This window comes from Egretta garzetta, unplaced genomic scaffold, assembly GCF_000687185.1.
Source record: "Egretta garzetta isolate BGI_Z169 unplaced genomic scaffold, ASM68718v1 scaffold454, whole genome shotgun sequence".
Taxonomy (NCBI): Eukaryota; Metazoa; Chordata; class Aves; order Pelecaniformes; family Ardeidae; genus Egretta; species Egretta garzetta.
In genome coordinates this window covers 504676-526660 of record NW_009259429.1, presented here as the reverse complement: position 1 = coordinate 526660, position 21985 = coordinate 504676, and the positions used below count along the sequence as shown (strand labels likewise).

Genomic DNA, 21985 nt, shown 5'->3' with positions numbered 1-21985 from the left:
GCAGGAATGGATTTCAAACAACTCCCTTTTTTAAAAATACCTTATTTTTTGTCTGTACCTACTGACATCATCTCCATGATTTTTTCATGATACACCACACTTTTGGTCCTTTGCTCCAGGGAAAGCAGTCTGCATTAAAATGATAATAAAAAAAAAGCCATAATCCTGGTGATTTATAGTCTCAAACTGATCCACTCTCCTCAGAATATTAAAGCTATTTGCCATTCAAACCCAGATCTGATTTTTGCGAAGGGCCTCTCACATTAATTGAAGGTGAGATCAATATCACTGTTTGTAGGCTGTTTGCAATACATGCCAGGAGACATTTCCATATTAAAATTCAAGAAGACATTACACCAACAAACTCGTTCTTGCCCGAGGTTAACCTTAAACAGGGAAGAGATATTTCAACTCGTTAATCGCATTCTCCTGCGTATTAGCTTGTCATGTTGTTGGGCATGGCTTCTGCCTTTGCAAATTTAATTCATGTCAAAGCTTGCAGTTTTCATTGCTTGCTGTTGCTGCATTAAGATTCTTGTCTTACTTCTCTCAGGACTGCTGTTTTCTGAAAGCCCCAGTTAAAGAGCAATAGGCAATTTGGGTAGGTTTCACTGTACAAGGCTTTGCAAACTGCCCTTAATCATATTTTAAATAACTTTTCTCAGAATAGGCAGTTCCCTTCCCTCTAGCTATAGACTGGTCCCCACCCATGATGCGATGAAGACTGGGCCACACTGTCGCACTTACTACAGTCCATGACTCAGCACCTCTTCCCAGATGTTCTTGCTGTAGATTTGCAACAGAAAATCAAGATCTTGACCTAAAATTTCTGCATGTAAAACGGACAATGAGTTACAGCAATTGCTAATCAATTAATTGGGACCCAAAATCTTGCCTTCACCTTGATGTTCATTGCAGCCAGACACGCATCTCTTAGCTGCCAGTGCCTGGCGAGTCAACAAGCTTGTCTGGGCTGCAAGACAGCCCGTATTACCTCGGTGGTCTTTTATATTTCTATTAACAAGAAAAAGTGCACTGGGAATGGAATCAGAAACGTGATCGCTGTCCACTGTAACCCTTTACATGTGTCAAATGTATTTTCCACTTCTCTGTTGGATGTGAAAGCACAATCTGGAGACCCAGGTAATGAGATCTGCAAGCTTTGCTTCTTACATAAAATGATCACCAGTGTTATTAACCTTTGCGGTAAAAGATCACCAGTTCCTTTTCCTCTTTCATTAAAAGCTTTCCAGACTGAAAAAATGGTCAGTCCATCCCAAGTACGGTGTCCCCAGTGATGTGAAGAATCTTTCTACAAAGTGATTTACTTTCATCGTTATACATTTTTCTCTCTTCCCTCCCTATTCTGCATACATGAGGTAAAGCAGATGTCATTTGCTTTTTGAAGCCCACAATCCCCAATTAAAATGACCAATGATTGTTCTGATCAAAGGTTAACAATTACTTTGGGGATTTTCCATTTCCCTTGTATTACCTTGAAATTTGGAGCTACCCAAGTGCTCACACATTTTGTGTCTCCAAAACGCTACTGCTTTTTAAAACAGATTTTCTTGTTTAAAAGAAAGAAAAAACCAACAACAACAAAACAACAAAACAAAAAGCCACAAACAAACAAAAACCCAAAACCAAAAAATGTACCTCTGACTCTGAACTCTAAGAATTTAGAGGTTCTTAGACTGTGGGCAAAGCCCTAATACCAAGTTCGCTAGTTTCCCAGTGTATAGTTGCAAGCAAATATTATTTCACCAAAAATGCAACATCTAATTTCAAAGCAAAAATGGAGGGGGAAAACCACAAAAGAAACCTTCAAAATGCTGCTTGTATTTTCTGAGTGAACATCAAGATCTCTGACATAACTGATGACAAGCACTTCACCTCAGATCCTGTATCATTTCACAGGAAAGCATCGCCAATGTGAAATGCAGAATTGAAAGGTAGTGTTAGAGGAGACTGAAGTCTTAGAAATCATTTGCAATGTGGCATTCACATTTAAAAGCTAGATGTCAAATAAGCGGTGAATTTAATAATTTATGTCCACAGAAGCAACTGCAGCTCTGCTAGTTTATATGTATGGAAGTCTGTAACCTTCATATGAATGAGTATTTTCCCCTACAAGTTAATCCTATGAAAAGGAGGCATTTCCCCTTGGAAAAATATGTGAGGGGGAATGTCTGCTTTCTCTTGCATTAGACAGATTTTTTATTCCTTTAGAAAAAATAACATTTAAATGACGGTGACAAAGTTTTCTTTGTTAAAGGGAATACAGGAGAAGCAGTTGCTTTGAAGTGACACATTATTTAACGTGTTTCCAAGAAAGCAATTTTGAGAATGTTAATGAAAGCTTATTATTATACACTTATTACTAAATTAAAAAGAAGCAACTATGAAGTTCAGAAAAACTTGGAAAATTTTAAAGTACATAGGAGACAGCTTCTTGAACAGCCTGAAAGCAGCAGGGTTCTGAGATGAAGCTCATATGCTATACAAGGACACCATATACAGCCAGTACAGCATCAGTCCAAAAAAGTATCAGTCTGAAAAATACCCTTATTCTTACTTAAGAGCACCCTTAATTTTAAGAATGGTATTCAAACACAATGCTTCACCCACCCAGGGCTATTTTATGCTATTACTTGTTAAAGAAATTGAGCAAGGGAAAGAATCAGGGCACTCCAACAAAGTTAAGGAGCATAGAAAGTACAGCCCAGAAGCACATAGGAACTCCAATACACCTACCCTGCCTAGGTGCCCAACTGAGGCCAAAAGCTCAGTTACAAAATGTGCTGTACAAAGACAACACCAAAAATTGATTTCTGTTCATGAGAACTTTTTAATCTAAGAAAAGGGATAACATTGGGGTGGCAAAAGGCAGGGTAACATTTGATAGAAAACCATCTGGGCTTCTAGTTCTGGTTAGGATTCAGAGGCATCAAGACCTTATAAAGTTTTATAGAAGCATTTAGAAGGAATGAAGTTGTGAAGATGTTTATAGGGAGCTGCTCCACAAGGGAAAAGAAAAAAAGCGCAACATCATGCTTGATTTAAAAGAGAAGCTGATCAGAAGCATAAATCAACCATTTGATAGGGAAAAAGAGGAAACAGGTTAAAGCTATGAAAGAGTCTTGAACATGAAGACAAACATTTCTTGGATAAAGTTAGGAGGTAAAATAATCAAAGACACAGGTTAGGAAAATGATCTTTTTAGAGAACCTATTTTGAAAAGATACAAGATTGCATTAGTAAAGGTCAAATAAAAGGATGTGGCATTAACCAAAACTCTAGTTGAGAGTTTTAAGAATTTTAAGTATTTTACCTTGCAAATATCCTGAAAAAAAATGGTACCTTCAAAAAACAAAGACATGGCATCCGCGACTGAACATGGCGCACTCTTGAAGTCGGAGAAAACTCTTTGCCCAAACCATCCAAATGTAGCTGAGGATTCTCCTTTGGGAACAGGAGTAGGTCCCTACCCTTTACCTTATGCTTCCCACCAGACAGCTTTGGCCAGCAGGAAAAGGCACGCTCTTGATGCTGAACAGTTTACATCTTCACAACTAGAAAAAACAAATGGTGAAGAACAGTCACTACCATTAGTATTTCTGTTGCAAGACGCTATTTGCAAGACAGCCACAAACTGTGACCAATGCAGCGTGCTTCCTTTGCATCATACCTGAGTGCAGTGAGGATATGACACGCTCTTGGCCCTTACGGAACAAGCTGTTGAATTTCCTTTCACCTTGACAGTTTATAACAGTAACTCCTCCTTTCTGCTCTGAAGACACAAATATTTTAATGATTTAAGGTAACTTCTAGATAGATGATCTGAAGTAAAATAGTGATGCAAATTCACCTGGTGATAATCTACCTGCTCTTTAGAAAAATGTGATTAAATCACCATCATGTACTGAATAAAGTAGATTGCCCACAGCCATACAGAGTTATTTGTAGGCTTTGATTTGCTGTCTTGCATTTCTGAGGAGGCAGGTGCTCTACCTTTTGAGCGTCTCATCCACTGGTTGATGTTATTTACAGAAACAATGGACTATTAAAAAATATATACAGCTCTTACCTAAAAATCTCATGATAGAAGGTGATCTTTCTTCTTGCTCTATCAAGTTCATCTGCTCTTAAGATAAAAATTTTCTGGACTACCTCTGCCCATGAGGTCTACTTGATATGATACAGTAAAGCCAGGATTTATCATCATGAACCTCAAGATACATTAGTTTGGCAGGGAAGTGTCTTCTGAGTCCTAACTTCTGAAGTTGAGAGAAATGTGGCTGGTTTGTTTTTTAAAGAAGATATTTATAGCCTGTATGGCTGTAGGGAAGTAAACCTGAGTGAATATTAAGCGTGCAAAACCTACAAAAATAGAAAACTGAAATGCAAAGCCATTCTCCAGAACCAGATGACTTCTGAATGTTTGGGACTTGTGGCACTGTTGATATTACACAGAAGCTCTTTCAAATTTAGGATACTTACTCTCAGCCATACTAGTTTTCCACACCAGATTACAGAGTAAGGCATGCACAGGTATGACTGAGTATAAACATTAACACCTCCAAGGCTTTACAGATAATCTTGAAGTGAAATGGTAACCAAGGAGTAGCTGGGAACACCAGGTCAGTGTTTGGAGAAAACTGTAAATTATTTTCTTAGCTATGGGTATTCCCTACTCTCAGTTCCAGTGGCTAAACTGCTCCGTACAACCGCATACAGAAAAGCAGGACTTGCATAGTGGCCAAGGCAATTGCCTCTCAGTGAAGCAGAGGTTTGCCAAATCACACAAACAGCTTAACAGTTTTACTTATTTTTATCTGTATTTGCTCTTCGCACATAATTAATTCTATTTTCAAAGTGCATGTTAATTTTGAATAAGATTCCACATGCAGATTGTTAGGGAGGTATTCAGAGCATAATCATGCCCTTCCACACTGAAAAAGGAGTCAGCTGCGGGATGAGGATTCATATTCCAACCACCGAGAGCTCACATCCCAGCCCCAGCTGTGCCAGGAGCTAGAGAAGCCAACCAAGGACTGATGAGAGAATTATGTTGTGGAGAATGAGAGGAGACCTGGGGATGGGAGGGAAGAAGAAAAGCCCAAAGAACTCTTTCAGGTATAAGCAAATGGTGCAAACATGTACCTCCTTTGCCACTTACAAAAAAAATACACTTTTTAAAATATTTTCTCCTCCCCCCCAATTAACAAGCTGTAAGTAGATACTAAAAGGGTACATTAAAAAAAAAAAAATCGTAAGTCTAAAGAATATCCTTTGTTTTTAATATATAAACAAGGACAAGTAGATTATTAGCAAACTGAACAGAATTTTGCTTTGATACTGCAGGGGATTGCAAATGCAACTCATTTCCAGAAATCCAAGTACCTAGGTTTATGTTCTTGAACATCACACCTACAAGAGGTCGAGATTAAAATGGAAGTTATGTTTCTTAGACAGGTGATAAGGCCCGTTGACAGCCCTATTCCTATACGTAAGGTGATTTGTTAACAATTTAAGCAGCGAGCAATCATATAAGCTGAGACCAACATAATAAACTTAAAGGAAAATTCACTCAGAGGCTGTATAATTTGCAATGATTTACATTTGCTTGAGAAGACATGGATACTGGCAACTGGAACTGACTGAGGTCCAAAAGCGGGAATGGAGATAAGGTCAATCTTTTATTTATCAGGTAGAAGATCTTTGAAGAATCCTTCCTTATAGGTCTTTCAGTTTTTACCATTAAGAGATCATGTGGGTAAGGAAATGAGATCACCCTGAGTTGGAACTTGCAGTAGGAAGATTCTTTAAAACATCCCCTAGATGCATTTTCAGAAGTCAGTAAATCCAACTCAAATCTTTTCGCCATCTTTGGAAAGAGGATATCGTGGTTACTGGCAATAACTTGACAGGTTTGATTTAAATAATGAAATGCACATCGAGCCTGACATCACATCAATTCTAAGTCTACGGCATCCAGAATAATATAAAGACACTCACCTGGTGTCTGAAACAGTAAAATCTTCACAGACGCCTCTAATCTTCATACTGAACATTATGAAAGTTTGTCATCCAGAAAGATTTTTTTTTTTTTAAACAGAATCTGTGAAACAATTCTGCTTTCATTTAAAAATCGCTTAGCTAGAACACTCAGAGGGAACAAAACTTTTTCATAATAAAATTAAAATATAAATTAGTAATTATTATTTTAACAGCTAAACTAGTCACTATGAAATTAATGTAAGCCACAGCAGCCTTACATGGATAATTACACTTTTATTGATCCATTAAACCCAGAGTATTTCAATAACATATTCAAAAGGTTATTATTTACTCCATAATCATTAGCTTAGCTTAGCTTAGCACAGCACATATATAGCAGAAGTAAATGAAACATCAGTTATGTGCTTAGGGAGAGAGATGAAGAAAGCAGCAATACATCCAATAAATTAACCTGCTACATGTAGTGAAGTTGTAGTGGCAACTACATCGTAGTTCAGCAGTGTAGCTTGTTGAAGCTCCTCACTGATGGGGAGCGGTGGTGACAGGGAGACAAAGGTCTCCTGCCAAACAATTGCAGGACGCCAAGGAAAGACATCCCTACAAGCTCTACTGAAAGAATTGGTACCCACGTACACTACGGTACCCACATAAATCCGCTGTATCCACAGGAAAATAAAGGCCATTAGAAGAACCCTGTGTACCACTTAACTGCATAAAATAAGCCTTCTCTGGTACCTGAATCTTGTATTATGTTTGAGTTTGAAAGAATCACTTCTGCGCATACTTCAGACTTACCAACGACTAGCAGAGACTAAACACCCGGCAGCGTTGCCTATCCCCTCCTGGATGGCAGTACAACACTTAAAAATGTGGGAGGAAGGGAGGTCTGCAAAAAGGTATCATATAACTACTGTATTAATCTTGGTAAACACCCATCACTGAAATATTAGTCTCAATTTAGCATCAAAAATTAGAAGTCATTTGCTAATTCGTACGACATCCATACGGTGTGTTTTTTTAACATATGGAAGAAAGCCAAACCATTCTCAGAGGTAAGCGAGGGCAGGCGATGTGTAGAGAAACAGCACTACTTATCACTGACAGTACATGATGGAAGCATTCAAAAGCACTTGCGATGGATGATAGAGGGGCCAGCTTCCTCGTATTCATCTTTACTGATCCACAGTTGCTGAAAAGTGGACAGAGATGCCAATATTGAGCCCCCAGTCCAGACACAGTATTTACGTTCTGGTGGTGCAATCACCTAGAAGAGAAGTGTAATCTGTTGCAAATAAAGTGACAAGCAGATAACACAGTAAACCTCTCTTTGGATGAAACAACCAGGTGAAACTCTTCCTCATAGAAGCACAACTCCAATGAAGAAAAGCACCTAAGAGGTAGAAAGGCTGCCATATTTTGTCTTCCACCTCAAGTCAACACAGGCGCTATAACGTTGCTATGAGCAGACAAATATGGCAGCCCATGCATGAGGTGTCTGCAGACGGCCCATAGCACGGCTAGCAAAAAATTATAAAAAAATATGAAAGAAATTTAAAGTTCTGAAATATTAACCTAATGTGGCTGGAAATAAAGACCACTGGGACAATGCTGCACAAAATGGTCTAAGCATTTTTAAGGACAAAGGAATTTTGAATGTAAAAAAAAAAACCTACCCCCAAAACCCCCCACTGAGGTACACTGGCATTGTGTACCTAGGCAAGCACTAGGTGTGGAGCTAGACCTCCTGCCGATTGCCCCCTTAGCCACTGAATTCTTAAAATACATTGGATGTGCCCCTGCTTCTGCGTGCTCCTGTTTCCACCCCTGCCATGCCATGCCATGCCTGTTCAGCTTGCCGTCTGCTCCCTGATCAAAAGGCCCTCTCCATTTCACTAGACATTGCCTTGAGTCCAAGCCAAAAGGGTCCTTTCAAATAGCTAACAAGCTGCAGACTTCACGTGCTGCTTGGATTTTGTATTTATTCTTTCACCCTTTTCACTAATGACTTTCACTGATAGCTAAGCCTTGAGGCCTACCATATTCCCAATATCTTCTCAAGTTGTTCAGGTCCCCTTTGGTATTTATAGCTGCATCTTCTCTAGGTTCATCCCTACCTCTCTTGCTGTTCTGCAGTGTCTTTCAAGTAGCCCTTTCTCCCTCATAGCCCTGTTTCACTGCGAGTCCCACAGGACTCTCTCTCTTCCTTAACTGTTGTTTCACATTTTCTCAGAATGACCTCATCAACTCCCATGGCTTCAGCAACTGTTTTTATCCCAGTACCTCTCAAATCCCTCTTTTAATTCTGCTTTGGCTGGTAGGATGAAAAGAAGCATTGATTAAGCAGGCTGTCTGAGGCTCTCCTAACATCAGGAATTGGGATGCAAGACTTGGACATTCTCTTATGGACATTTTGATTTGTTTACAAGATCTAACTTTCCAGCAGCCTCTCTCCTCACCCCTCTCGAGTTGATGGATGGCATGAGGAGGCCTGGGAGGGCAAAACCCCTCCTGCTGTAGGAGAAGACCAGGTTCGTGACCACCTGAGGAACCTGAATACACAGAAGAGCTGCGTTAGGACAAGGGGTAATGGTTTTAAACTAAATCGGGGTAGGTTTAGGCTAGATATAAGGAAAAAATTCTTTACAATGAGGGTGGTAAACCACTGGAACAGGTTGCCCAGAGAGGTAGTGGAGGCCCCATCCCTGGAAACATTCAAGGCCAGGTTGGATGGGGCTCTGAGCAACCTGATCTAGTTGGCGGTGTCCCTGCTGACTGCAGGGGGGTTGGACTCGATGACCTCTAATGGTCCCTTCCAACCCAAAACATTCTATGATTCTATGATTCTATAACAAAAGCTTCTTTTGTAAGTGCAGGTGTTCACAATTACCTCAATCTTTATAGGACTTGGAGCCAAAGCTGTAATCTCCTTCTGCATACGATCGCCAATCCCAGGATACATCGTGGTTCCTCCAGAGAGGACGTTATTAGCATAAAGATCCTTACAGATGTCAATATCACATTTCATAATACTGTTGTAAGTGGTTTCGTGGATACCTGCAGATTCCATCCCTGAGTGGAAATAAGTTTCAACATGTTATTTCTCTTTATCGTTGTCTTTTTCTTGCTGTTAAAATGAAAGGAAGCCTCACTAGTCCAAGATGCCTCTCCAGAAAACTCCAGAAAAAAAAAAAAAGCTAGGTGATGCTTAGGGAGGAATGAGAAAGACAGGACATACTCCTCACCTTCTTTGTAATCCCAGCATAGTAATTATACAAGCAAAATACTCTTGGGAGGAAGAAAGATCCCTGTTATGATTTCGTACTGGGTTTTTTACTTCCTCAAGTTAAAAAAAAACAAAACAACATTATTTAAGGAAAAATTTAAAGTTAGGCATTACTGCAATAGTTTGCCATTTTTATAATCTTTTATGATGCTGTAAGCCAGAAATAGAAGCCCGCTTGGCATTTCAGTGAGCTACCTCGCTTTTGAGGTGTTGGTTTAATTTGGACACCAGTACAGTGAAGTTAATTTACGGTACTACTTTTTGCTAAAGGAACAGACCAGATACAGTCCTGGGAAGGCAGGTTGAACTTTAAGTACTAGACTTTTTAACTAGATAACATGCACATTTTGACAAAGATCTGTGATCCAGGAAATCCTGATTTCCATCACTATGTTTCTGACCATCGTTGAGTACCAACTCTGATCCCTGCTACACTTCTGGCAGCCAAATCCCTCTACCTACCAAAAAGAATTTCTCCTGCTGATGTGCAAATACAGAATATTTCAACATCTCTCCTGATGATGTGCAAATACAACTTGGAGCTATATTAATACTTTAATAGTTTCTTTTCTAGACACAAATGTAGCTAGCTTCACCCTTTAGCTTAATGGAAATCATGCCAAACCTCCTGCAGCCATTTTGTTCAGTCCTCAAGAGTGGAATTTAAGTGGCAAGTAGGAAATGGGTGAGGGCAGTACAAGTTACCACATAAAGTATCAGTCATCCACTGGATAGAACAGGAATTTTAATACTACAGATAAAACTACTAGAAAATAATGTGTGATTTGATTTTGTATGATTAAATTACAGATTAATATAATAAAATGATAAACAGAAGCAGCATCTAGATAAAAAACCCACATAAGCAGCACTATGTAGCTACATGTCAACCAGTCAGGATAAAAAGCATGATCTTCTGACAATACTCTAAAACATCATCTTAGCAACTCTACTGCATTTATAAGAGGTTGAAACCATCTTAGAATTCAGGTATTTCCAAACAGAAAGGCATTTTTTTGCCCAGCAGCTGCGTCAGCAGTGTTCGTAGCTTCTAAAGAACTGATTAAGTCAATAGAAGCTGCACATTCCTAACTACATTTGAGGATAAATACCTCAGCTCCTACAGCTCAAGGTTCTCCACACTTCCTAAGAATTTCTTCTTTTCATTCTCTGTCAAGTGCCTAGAAAGAAAAGTCCTGTCCCACCTATGAAGGATGGCTGGAAGAGAGTTTCTGGGCATCAACCGTTCATTCCCAATGGAGATGACTTGTCCAGCAGGAAGCTCATAGCTCTTTTCAATAGAGGAGGAGGACGCAGCAGTTGCCATTTCATTTTCAAAATCCAAAGCCAGGTAACAAAGCTTCTCTTTGACATATCTCACAATCTCCCATTCGGCTGCAGACAGCCAACAAGTTGTCAATCAACATACAGTATGACAGCCAGGACACAGATTTTCACATGTATGTTTCCCCGAGTTCATGATGGTCGTACGGTTCATTGGGTTCTGACCTCTCTGTTGTCTTAACACCATTACTTTCTCTTTGCCTTGTCAGATTTCCCTCATCAGCAAATAAAAGATACATTGTACTACAGAATACTGTAAAGATTAATGTTTACGTGTTTATGTCCCAAAACCTTGACTGAATCTCCAGAGGTTCATCCATTACCAGCTACTTTGTTCCTTTATCTGTGGATGAGATATGATCAACCACAACAACCAGTTGTATTTGCCAGTGACTTAGGATTTCCTAACGAGGTAGCATCCTCGTCCTTGATGCTCGATGTATATGCTGAAATGCAAAGTCACAAAAAGGCCACTAGCTAACATGACTGTTTTTTCACAGGCCAACCTAGCGACAGGGGGTTTGATGCATCTTGCCAGGTACACACTTCGTGCATAAGACAACTAACAGAGCTAATGTATGCAAAGTGCATCTGAAGCACAGCTCGTTACTGATGGTGACAAAAAAGTAGCCTCTCTCCATAAGAATTTTCATGACATAGTCAGTCAGGTCTCTGCCTGCCAGATCAAGTCTCATGATGGCATGAGGCAAGGCATAGCCTTCATAGGCAGGCACGTTGTGGATGACACCGTCTCCAGAATCCAAAACTGTTCCTGGAAAGTGAAAGAAAAGGAGAAGCACGTTATTTCCACCAATACAGGGTCTCCACATACTCCATATTCTCAGCTGAAACATGCAACAAGAAATAAAGATGCTCACGTGGCAATTGCTTCTGTCATGTCTATAACTAAAGGGCTGCTCATGTGAGATGAAGTTGTTAGCACAAACTAAGCAGGAACGGTGTTTGGGGGAAATAAAAAAAGGTATGTAGCATTCAGCAATTTGATTGTATTGCTCTTGCTGAGGGCATGCAACTTATAATGATCTTCCGTGGATGCAGAGGCTTTTATTTCAGATGACCCCTAAAACTTTATGGACATGATATAATGTCCAAAGTGTAAATAAAAATCTACCTGTAAAATTAAAAATTTGAATCTGCCATTAAAATAAGTCACCCCAGTAGGAAAAATATAACAGTTTATCTGTGCACAGCTATGGTACTTATATTTTGAGTAGGAAATGAAGTACATGTTTTCCACTCAGAATGAATAAAGCATTTCTGATACCAAACGTGCATACAAATAGTTGAATTTTAAACATAACCAAGTACTTATGACAATTGTAATTCCTGTAAGCTGGCGATCTTTTTATACAAAATTTTATTATGGCATCAGGCTAAAAAGACAGATGGTATTTTTATTTTTTTCAAAATATATGAAGACTCAAGGGTTGCTAAGTAGTAATTTATCATCTCAATGCTTGACCAGACTCTAAATAGCAATAAGAAGAGACCTCCATGCTAATTCTAATGATCACTTAAGAGCAGACATCATTAGGTGACTGAAATTCAACATTTAAGTAAAATATTTTCATTTAGCTACTGAATTTTGGGGTTTTTTGTTTGGTTTTTGTTGTTTTGGGGTTTTTTTCTTCTGAGAATGGAGCTTAATAACAGAGGTAGGTCTAAGGTAAGAAGGAACCGTGGGTTTGGAACAATCTAGTTAAGATACAGCCTCTTCTCCATGCTGTGCAATTAAGAGCAGTATCAAACTGCATCATCTTTCATCAGTTCACACAGTTGAGCCCTGGTCACTTGAGCTTTTGAAGCAGAAATTCACAAATCTACACCCACACCTGCCATGAAGTTGAAAACACCACAGATGTACTTGCACAGCATGGCGGGAAATATTCCGTTTCCATATGGCTATCTGTTCTTTTTAACACACAGCTGGTGCATCATGATCAATGAACGTCTCTGGGTGTGCGTACAGGCACATACATCCACGAGAGAAGGGCAGGTGGAAAACACAGCTCCCAGGAAGACTCAGCAGTCGTTCTTCCTGGTGCCTACAGAGACAGCACTGCCCGAATAGCTACATACATGGCTGGCATGTTGAACGTCTCAAACATAATCTGGAATGAAGAATTTTAAAACCTTTAGGATCTACACTGAAGAGTATCTGAAAAGATAGTAATTTTTTTTTATTTTTTTTTTTTAAATAAATAGTGCCAGTTACTACATCTGAGTCCCGTCCTGAACCATGGTCCTTCTGGGAACAGCACGCTATGCTTTCTTTAGGATTTCATAAAAGAAAAAAAAATAAAATAAAAAAAAAAAATCACTGGAGTCAGTGGATATCCTTCCATTAACCTCAGGCTAGGTCAGATTTTTACCGATAATATTAACAGAAGGTGACACCTTGGGATAACTTTTTTACCCTAATGGCAGTACAGCAACAATGCAGCAATCTAAGATTTTATATATAGAAATACACACACACACACACACAAAATTTATAGAAGCCAAGCTGGAAGAAGCCATGGGGAATAATCTGTCTATTCCCATCTCAAGGAAGAATCAGCCATGCCTGACATGGCTTTGGTTCTGTCTCCAAAATTCCTCTTCTGAAGCATCCACAGATTCCTCCAGCAAACATCTCTAGTGATACACTACACTTACTGACATCAGTGTTTTCTTTGTGCCTAGCTAAAACCTCACTTGGTCTCGTTTAAACCCATCACACCTCAACCTGTCCCCCCCAGCAAACACAACATTTTATCTTTTCTCTTTACGGCAACCTCAGTCATATTCTCTTGCCTTATCCCCCACTTCCTCTACTCTAACAAGCTCCAGTTCTTTCCCTCTCCTGTGTCAGACACATTGCAATTTTATCCGAGCAGATGGAATAACATTTGTTTCCAGCTGGACTTCCACTGGAGCTCTGCTGAGGAAAACCATTAAGGGCACACAGTGAACTAGCGGACTCTGGACAACCCTACGTGCTGTATCCTTTCTTAGTGCTACCAAAACCACCCACCTGAGGCAGTGCTACCAACACCACCCACCTCTCACTAGCAGTGCTGCTGTGACCACATTTCATAGAATCACAGAACCATTTAGGTTGGAAAAGACCCTTAAAGATCAAGTCCAACCACAAACCTAACACTCCCAAATCCACCACTAAGCCATGTCCCCTTTAAGCATCACATCTACACATCTTTTAAATACCTGCAGGGACAGGGACTCAACCATCACCATTGTACCCATCAGAGCCACTGACATCAGGGTGTTAAACTTAAACTTTGGATTTCATATCCATATAGCCCTTTGCCAACAAAGCCTACTTTTAATGAAAAGTATGCTTCCAATTAAAGAATACACAAATTACCGGTATTTCGTAGTTAATTAATGTAATGAATGTAATGCAATCAGTAATAAACAATAAGCCTTTAAACAGTCTTGAAAACAGGATTTATCATTACAGTATAATGACAGAGAAACAGTCCTAGACATGTCTACTGTATGAACCACACTTCGTTATTGTTATGAACCAGGCTTTTCTTATGGTCTGGTGGTGTTTATTATCTCCCAGTTGTATTATCTCCCAGGAATGCGTGCTGTCAAGCTCGCTACTTAATTAGTTTATTTACACTGTTGCTAAATTGATGCATAATCTTCCTATTAAATACATGCCAAAAGTGGGCACAAAGGGAAGTGCAGAGCCACATCTAATTTTCCCAGGTGATTTTATACCTATATCTGTATTTAAATCACACTTACTTCTGGTTACATCACCGGCTACATTTATAACATGGACTTTTGGCTAGAAGGCTGCTCTAAAATACACAAACTCCAGAGGTCAACTTTTGGTTCTGATCAGAGTTTGCTAAATCAGACTGGGTCCATCGCAGGCAGAAACGTTTAGCAAAGCATCATTTAAGTTTGAATGCTTCTGACAACTCATTTTCCCACACCAGCACAAACATTCCGGTTTGTGAACTCTTTTCCCCTGATCCCTGAAGAGGTGCTCCAGTTGGGAGCTCCACAAAGTCATCTGCATGATGGCCTTCAAACACCTCTACTCAAATCTTCCCCCAAAAGGTAATTCTGATACAATAACTAGCATTGTGTCTCATGCAGAAGTGTTGAGAAAGTGACAGTCTTCAGGGTAGAAAGCAGGAGCTGGTACAGCACGAGCTGAGGACTTGGGCTGCTACAAGTTGATCATTCTTGGTGGCCAGAGGTAGGCACATGAAAGGCATTATTGATCCAAAACTCACACAGAAGTGTGATTCAGCTGGTACATGACCCATGTTACAGCACTTGCAAAACTCAGATTTAAACACATCAATGACTCATAACTCCATCCAAAAAATTACATGAAAAGTTACATTATCTATGCACGGAAACTCAGCATCAGAAGCCACCTTAGCCTCCAGCTTCCCCACTTCCAGAATTGAGCATACACACAGTCTTGTGAAGAAAGAAAATTACTTCAAGCTTTTAAGAGGCTTGTTCCATATATCTCACCACCACACATTTTAGTATGAAACATTTTAGGGCCATCCAGAGAACTTCCATGAGCAGCAGAAACTTTTGCCCTCTCACCATGCGTGCTAAACCACATTAACCCTTAACGGATTATCTCCCAAATTAAGAAGAAGTTTGAATACCCAGGACTATTTATATTTTTAGCTGCTTCTGTACAGCAATGATCTGCAGCACAGCATTCAGACAATTACCTGAGTCATTTTTTCACGATTGGCCTTGGGATTCAAGGGTGCCTTGGTCAGCAGGATGGGGTGTTCCTCTGGCACAACCCAGAGTTTGTAATAGAAAGAATGATGCCAAATCTAAAAATGAAAATCACTTTAGAAAAGTGTTCTGAAAATCATTTCTTCTGTCCACAGAAATACACAGAAAGCTTTTCCAACAGTCTAAGTGATTTTTTTTTTAATAGACATGCTAAAATTGACAGAAAGCATGCAAGAGCGAATCTGCCAAATTCAACTCCAAATTAGAACCAAACTCATTTCTACTATGTGTAACAAGAGAACATAACATACACAACAGAGTCCTTCCAGTTAGGAATCCCTAAACAGCATAGATCATCCTTTCTAAGCAGGGACACTGGTTGGTTCCCACCCCCAGTGCTTGGATACAGAAGCTGAGCCAAGCACGGAGTCGCCAGACATGGAAAGTCTTCTCCACTTCAGGCTGCTTGGAGACTGATCCAGTTGCAAGTCGTTGCCAAGATGCTCTTTAGAAATCCAATTATTTCCACAGAAGCGAAAAGCCCTTTATGCCACAGATATTTCATCTAGTAAATCCTGAATCAAACTCTCACTTGCTATAGAGTAACTAAATTTCTTAGTCACAGTCTGGAAAGGACTGTCGTATTTTTTCACATTGGAAGGTGCTACCTGTATCAAATGATGCTGGCTTTGATTGTCTGAGGACTGCGGCTGTGAGGAACTGAAGGGATTTTTTTTTCTTGATACCCACTCAAAGACAGACTGTTCCATAACATGACAAAATATTTCTTACCTCCTTGTTCAATTCTTTCCTACCCTTACTTTTTTTTTTTCTATTTTTAACCATATTCCAGTTTTGCATGACCCAACAAGTTTACTTCTGAGCACAAACCATCAGGATAGTTCTATGGATAAGTTTATTTGATTAGTACCCTAGAAATAAGTACTATTATGCTCCGAAATAAAATTAAATGGAAAAAGAGATCTTATCTAAATCCAAAGCACCTACAAAGTCAATAGCTGTTCCGAGTTGGAATCATTAAGAAAATTATCAGCCCTAAAAATTTTTTCAATTCCATCTCAGTCCCCTAAAAAAAAAAAAAGAAAAATTATCAGATGTTTCCAGAACTGGGGCTTAGGATGCCAGGCCATCTTCCATTTCAAGGTTTTGGATACGAATCCAGGAAGAAGTTAAATAACACAGAAAGTAATCATGTAAAAGTTAAAATTATAAATCAGATATAAGAAGAAAAATATTGCCATTTCAGATGGGAAAGAACTAAGGGAAGAAAAGGAAACCTCTGTGCTTGCATAATTAGCAAAGTATTGGTGATTTTGGCAGTGAGGAAGAAACCTGGACTCGTAAACTGGGACCCTGCCTAAGCCTTGGGCTGTCTGCAGGTTTTTCCTCAAACCCAGGCACGATTAGGCACCGTACAGCCCATCAGATTCGACCTAATGATAACCATAATGTTAATGGATAATGATATTCTACAAGAAACAAAAATAGTTCAGGTGTTGGATTTTATAGTTCACAGGAATTAAATGTAAGCAGCAAGCACAACAGCAAAGAGAAATCACCAAGCAAGAATTATTCCAACACTGTATTAAACATTTACATCGTCACCAGAGCCAGAAAACGCTCCAGCCCCACACTTTCCCTCCCATACGTTGTCAGCTCAGTTGCTGGGAACAAATGAACAGTGAAGTCCGATGCCCTGCATTATTATCCATCGGAAAACAGAGCAGTCCCAATTTGAATATTGTGAACTGAAGCACAGGAGAAGAAGAATGCTTCATTTCATCGCCTCCGTGTTCTCCTCCTCCATTCGCACGCATGTCTGCACCTTCTGCAGCACCCTCGCTTCTCGCTTTCTCTTGCACACATGCACGCTCAGCCTAATCTTTTGGTCACACACCCCCCTCCTTTTGTAATGTGTGGACGGTTGGGCACCACACTGTTATGCCTTTGTCCCATTTTTGGCACATTACCCAGCAATTGTCTTGTTTCTTCTACATCATGGCACTTTTCGCAGTATGAATCCCAAGCATGGGAAAGAAATTTATGGTTCAGCTCAAAATCATGCAACTGGTTTAAAAACCTTGGGGGGAGGGGCGTGTGTAGGAAATAGATATGCATATACAGAAGATATTCCCTTTGCATCAAAACTTTAGGAATTGCATTTCAGAACTTCTCTCAGCCATAAGATTGTGTGCACACATGTGTACATGCGTGCATGTGTGTGTGTGTTACAGAGCTTCAGGGGAAGTTAAGATGTATGATTGAACCAGGGAAGCCCGCATATTAAAAAAAAGTATGCTTTCTTTTCTTATTTCCAATCATCACAGAAGTTAGCGATGCCGTTTCTTGTCTCTTCCCGACCGCTGCCCCCATGCTTCTTTTTTCTATTTGTTGCTCATTCACTTCAAAGCAGCCTCCTCTTTCCATCCCACTGCTCCTGGGTTCAGCAAGCCCAAGCACAGCTCAGTGCTCGGGCACCTTTGCCGGCTCCTGCATGTTGCAAGCTGCATGTCAGAAGAAGGTAAATTGGAGCTAAGGACCCACTTGCACAAGTAATTCCTTCATGCATTTAAGTGGCAAAGAGAAGAAGAGTTCAAACGACAAGAACCTATATAGTATCTGACCATTAATTGAATTACAGCCCTGCCTGAAGCCTCTGCCACATTACACCCTGAAAACAGTCAATCCAGCCATGAGTTTACACTCCAGTAAAGCACAGGTCACCTTTTCCACCTTCTCTAATTCCCTTTCCTACTAGATTTTCAATAGTCTGCTCTAGCATCCAACATTACCCAGAAAAAGAAGACATACCAGTAGGCGTTATACACAGGGCAATTTCCAGATGGTGAGAGAAGAACATAAAATAGTGACCCCCAATTTTCTTTTAATTCTTTTTTTTTTTTTTCCCCTACAGGGCAATACGATTTCTTGCTGAATGCAGGCAGCGGGAAAATTATCAGGAAGAACAACATAACAGGATGTATGAGGTAGACTTTCCACTCCACAGAAACGAGCAGGGTGTCCTCCCAGCAAGCAGTGCAATAATGAAATGCAAATACTGTGCTTCCATCTAGAGGAGTAGGTGGGCAATTTATTTCCAAATATGAACCGAGGAACTCCCACTGGTCCTGTACTGACTTTGGTCTGTTCATCTGGAATGCTCTGTGCTTATTAATTTGGGTTCACGAATATGACACAACTGACTTCAGATTATTACCGTGGCATACACCTTGCCTCAGCGAGTGTGAGCACAGACCACTGCCGGCCCCGTGTCTTCCTTTCAGCGGTATTTTCCATGGGAAAACATTAACAGAGGCATTTGCCTGGGGAGTTTCCTTCCCATCCCATTCCACCTGGAGATAACAAGGGACTGAATTGCAATCCTGTCTTTAAAGATGTACAATATTTCCACGCACAGACTCAGATGCTTCCTGAAAAGACCAGGATATAGGGGGTATCAGAGATATTTAGCAGGGTGAGATGGCCCTTTGGACTCCTCCTGCCTCTCCAGCTTCTCCCATGAGCACCCCGCATTGCCTACACCTGGTCTGGGACATCCTTAAGTGGGCATTTCCCAGAGGTTATTGTGCTGACTACATGACAAGAAAATCAGGCTTGATAGGGAATAAAGACGCCTTCTTGCCATCCAGATGTTAAAAGCTAACTGGAACTGGCAAGAGAAAAACATGCTTCAGGAAAAAAAAATCCCACTATCAAAGAATTAGTACAGGGATAGGAAGCCCCAATCTGTCTTTTCCTCTTTAACTGACAGCGAGAACGTCATACGCAACACAAGATGCAAGCATCACCCATGGGCTTGTTCATGTAGGCAAGTACTGAGGAGGGAAAATCACCGCTCCACCTTGCAGTTGTTGTTGCCAACTTAAGTAATGCATCTTTAATATTTCTCCGATTGATCTCTGATGAATCGCAACCTGTATTGGTTTTTTCTTACTTTAGCTACTTTCTATCAGTGTCAAACATTCTGCCTCAGCATGAACTTCAAGACCGAAACTATAGAAAATAGAAAGTACAAAACACTTTTATAACATAATGCTGAATCAGATGAGTAATAAGCATTTACTTTTTCAAAGAATAGTCACTGCAGAAGGGCCAAGACCCGATCAACTCCTGTACTGGCAGATCGTACCATCCCTTTACCCATCTTGCGATTACAAATTCTTCAAAGGAAGGTTAATGGCAAATTGTATGTCTTGGATAAGGCAATGCCTCAGCAAAGTTACATTAAAAATAAACACCCACCTTTTCCATGTCATCCCAGTTAGTGATGATTCCATGCTCAATGGGATACTTCAGCGTCAGGATCCCTCTTTTACTTTGTGCTTCACCCCCTACATAGCTGTCTTTTTGACCCATTCCAACCATAACAGCCTGCAAAGTATGTTATTCTGATATTAGTGCAGTATATCATGATAATTAGAGATAGAATATAATTTTTAAGTTAAAACATAATATTGTGCCCAGTACTGCCATTCCAGAACGTACCCCCAAAACATGCAAGGAACTAAAATGTGAGTTTATTGGCAACCACCTACTCTGTACTAATTCCCCTACCAACCCTCCAGGAAGAGCAAGGCGGCTTCAAAGAAGCAGGAAGGTATCTCACACCTGGTGTAACTCATGCCTGGGCAGGAGCCCAGCCAAGGCAGGCATCGGCAAACTCAGGGTTCTCCACAAGGGATGGGTCCTTTGCCACTGCACAAAGGAATAAAGGCAAGGAATTACAGGTGAAAAAAGGGACAATCTCCCTAGATTTACTTGATATATCTGGTTGCCCTTTCTGTCTAGGCAGTTCTGCTGTTGCCTTTAAAAAGTGAGATTCCCCCTTACTGGAAGGGAAATGGCATTGAAAAACAAACATTTTACAAAAAAGCATTAATTTATATAAAACAGAGACAGGTTTTCTAAAAGAAAACCCACTTACTAAATAATGGTTTTACTAAGTTTATCATGCCTGCATTAGGAAGCCTATCATGATTGCCCCAAATAATGAACATACGAGGTACAACATTATTCAGCAAGTAGCATAAAGACATTTCATTTTTCCATGGATCCATTTTAATTCCATGGATTCAAGAATACAGCTGCCTAGCTACTAAACTGTCCAAATACCATGCCAGCTCTAATCGCCAATAAAAGCCGATGAACAATTTGAGAGGTTAAAGAACAGACATGTTTTCAACCACTGATATTCAACTTTGACAATTCACAGAGGTGTTCAAAATGCATTCCTTAAAACAGTTAATATTTTAGGCCCGTGAAACCAGGCTTATTTAGCTCAGCAAAAGAACACACAGAACTTCAGGGAAGGGTTTTTACAGCCCAGAAAATTAAAACCTGGCTCAGATATGAATAAAACAAACAAAAATCTGCATCTCCTATTTATAAAGGAACTGTTAGGAAGTTAATTAAGCAGAAAGACCCTTTCCAAGGTCAAGAAAAGCCACATTAATCCTTTCCAGTGCTGTTTGGGTTGATAAAGCAATGCGCTAGAGACCTTTTTTGGAAGTTTCTTGGGCCATACCATTGCTTAGTGGAACAGTAAGAGGAACTTAGCACTATCATTCATTTGGTTTCTCATGCTAGAAAAGTTCTGCCTTTTTTCTTTGTATTAATACAGCAAGTATTAATTAATCTAGCAAGTTGCTTAGATTTTTTTTCCCCCATAAGACACCTTCATATCATTAAAACACTCATGTTCTTTTATAGTCAACATTTTATGGCTGGAGAACACCTTTTCCAAAGGATCAATAAGTTTACCTCACAGTATTAAAGATGTGCAGCTCAATCCTCCGTTTCTTAAGCTAAACTACGAAGGCCGGTGGGAGTTTTGCCTGAATAAATCTGATGCTTTATCGCTGCCACGTCTAAAGTCTCAAAAAAACCCACAAAAAAACCAAAACCAACCCAAAACCACCACCTAAACCAGACAGCACTTCCATTTTGGTACCAACTGACCTGGTGTCGAGGCCATCCAACGACGGATGGGCATACAGCTCTTGGGGCATCATCTCCTGCAAACCCAGCTTTGCAAAGCCCAGACCCATTGTCACATACAAGGGCAGTGGTTTCATCATCATTGCACATGGCGCCTCACAATTTTGGCTGCAAAACAGTAATTTGGGGGGACGGAGGTGGAAGGGAATAGGACAGAAGCAACTCTCCATCATTTAGAGAGCAAATTGCTGTAAAAAGAGTAATTTTGAAAAAGAATAGACCTCAACAGCAAAGTCAATGCTAAAGCCCCGATCTTGTGTCTACATCGATTTCACCTTGAAGAGGTTTTACAGAAGCAAATTAATCAGGAAATTCAGCCTTTGTTTCCTAAAGGGAAAACTCTGCTGTAGCCTCAAGGGGTCCTGTGATATTCTGTTAATCGGCCTCGTGACCGTGGGACGAGTTGAGCTAGAGGATACACAGTCAGCTCTATCTGGACTTCAGCAAGCATAACCCCATCTCTTCCAAGGCAGAATTATCTTCTAGAAAAGTCTTTTGTTAAAAATGAATGGGTCATATGCACCTACCGGTTATAATGTT

The 21985-nt window shown here is 40.1% G+C and overlaps 1 pseudogene; it reads right to left on the bottom strand.

Annotated features, from left to right (window-relative positions):
* Positions 1-7144: 7144 nt before the first annotated feature.
* LOC104124687 lies at positions 7145-21535 on the bottom strand (annotated as a pseudogene).
* Positions 21536-21985: the final 450 nt, after the last annotated feature.